We start from the raw sequence: 2,483 nt of genomic DNA, 5'->3' as shown, positions 1-2,483 counted from the left end.
GGAAGGTGAATAGTTCATTATAACCCATTTGGGGCCCCTGACCGGGGCGTCTCCGCCCTTCGCAAGCGGTTATTGCCTTTATCCTCACAAAGCCGCTGGGAGCCCGGGAACTATCCCAGCACCTGGTTCAGAGAGGAGAGACTGAGGCACAGAGAGATGGAGGCTGGGATATGGAAATGGGCCATTCAGAGTCCAGGTGGGGCTGTGGGGCAGAGATCACCCAGCGCCTGAATAAACCCCACTCCGCTGAGCCTGGGAATGTGGCACCACCGGGACTTTCCAAAGCGGCTCGTGGATTGTTTTCACCCAACTGACATGTGGAAATCGCAGCCCGGCCTCTCCGCTGATGTCAGTGGGTGGAGCTGAGACATCCCGACCCACAATAAAGTTCCACAATGTCAGAGTCACCATGGAGATAACAGACCCCGCCCCTCAGCCCGTGATGACATCACTCAGCCCAGCACTGGCACTCAGGGCATTGGGGACAGTCAGGTGACTAAGGGTTCTAAGATGGGGGTCACTGGAATCGCTCAGAGTCAGGCTGATGCAGAGGGAGACGCTGAGCCGGGCTGGAGAGAGGTCGGGGGCAGGAAGGACAGAGAACGTGGCTCCCACTAAAATAGGTGTAGTGCTGCCCTCAGCCTCCTGTGAATGTCCCACCCTAAATTAGGCACCACCTCAATTTTAAATGTCAGGACTCCCATTATTCTAAATAAGCTCATCTTAATTGTATCTGGGACTCAGACAGAGTGTCACATACACGGCCCCCGCTCTCCTTCCCAATGCTCTTGTCTCCAACAGTCTGATCCGAAGGCCATGAAGAACAAAGGGTGTCCTGCACTGACACCAAAACCCGCTCTATCAGGCCGTGGGAAGGTATTTACCCCATGGGCCAAACAGGGGCTACAGAGCCAAAAAAAAAAAACCCCACAACCAACTGGGCACAATGGAAGGGTCACCAGGCCAGGAATAAAGTCAGGTTTTACATCTCTAATTCCCAGACAAGATTCCCGATTGCCCATCGCTCCGTAGTGTCTGTGCAGCTCGGTTCATTGGCGTCTCCCTTCAGCTACGCTCAGTCGCACTGTCACATACAGGGCAGCGATTCTGAGAGAAAACTAATGGATTGAGGCAGCTCTCTCTGCTTAAAAAACCAATCCGGCCCAGACTGTGATTTGGGCCCAAGGTCGCTTGTTAAGGACCTGTGTGAATGGGTGTGGGAATATTAATGGCAACAGGAGTGAGTCCGAATGTGATGAGAACGGAAATATGAGTGTCAGTGTGAAAGTAATAGATAGAGGAATACAGGTGGGAAAGGAAATATTATTATTGACCCTCAGTATTCCATCATGAGGATGGGATTTTTAAAACCCGCAGCCTTCATGACACAACAAATCTTTAAGCATAAAAAGGAGAAAGTTACCGTCTACAATTTATTATTAATTATTGGTGGTGCTAGAGTGGGCGGTGGTTGTGGTCCTAGGGCCTAGGGTCTCCAATCATAGGTTAGGACCCCATTGTCCTAGGCACGAGACAAACACAGACCATAAGACCTCTCTCTACCCAACTGAGTTTACAATCCGAATGTAAAAGGGAAGTGGAGTCTGAGTAGAAATAGGAATGTGAACACGAATATGAATATCATTCGTAAATAGTAATCTCCCTTCAGTGCTTCCTGATTCCACCCTAAAGAAAAACTCCCAGACACGCCACTCGCAGCCCACTAATGTCAGGGAGGCTCCACTGCGAAACCTTAACTCTGTCCTCAGACTCCCCCGCCCAAGCTTCTCACACCTCCACCCACAGGTGAGCCCCAGACCTGGTCCAAAGTATCAGCCAGGCTTGCTCAGATCACGTCCCTAGTGCCATGGATCATTTCAATGTAGCCGATCACTGCTGGGAGGGGAAACGGGCTTCCGTCCCAAATCCCTCCCAGTGCCATGGGAAATCTTCCCTCTCCAGCGGGTGGCCCAGCCCAATGGATCCCTGGGACACGACCCCTCCCCAGACACTGACCCCCCCCGTGACCGGACGTTTCATGGCCCTTCTGCGCTTGGAACGGGGCTCCAGAGCTGAGTCCCCCCAATCCGCAATATCACCTCACACTAGCCAGGCCCTCAGTTCCTGGGTGAGGAAATACAGTCACTGCAGGGAGCTGTTCATTCCTCCCAGGGGTCCGAAAGTGTCAGGAGGACCCAGCGCCCTGTGCCTGGCGCTGCACAGACACAGGACGGGACAGTCTGACTCCCGCACCCGGAGCCCTAGGGCGAGTCAGTCAGATCACTGGCAGCAGGAGTGTGTGTCTCTTATAACGCGGGGGCATGCAAATGAGGGAGACAGTTTCCTGTTTAAATCTGTGCCTCTCTCTGCCCAGGCTGCACCCGGAGACACAATCCACAGCCCCTGGGTCTGTGCAGTGACCAGCCAGTCCCCTGAGAACTTTCCCCTCCAGCACCAGGGAAAATGGGATTTTTGCTCCTTTT

The sequence above is a fragment of the Trachemys scripta genome, unplaced genomic scaffold (assembly GCF_013100865.1).
Source record: "Trachemys scripta elegans isolate TJP31775 unplaced genomic scaffold, CAS_Tse_1.0 scaffold_80, whole genome shotgun sequence".
NCBI lineage: Eukaryota > Metazoa > Chordata > Testudines > Emydidae > Trachemys > Trachemys scripta.
The sequence above is the reverse complement of the archived record's forward strand: the minus strand, read 5'-3'. Positions refer to the sequence as shown.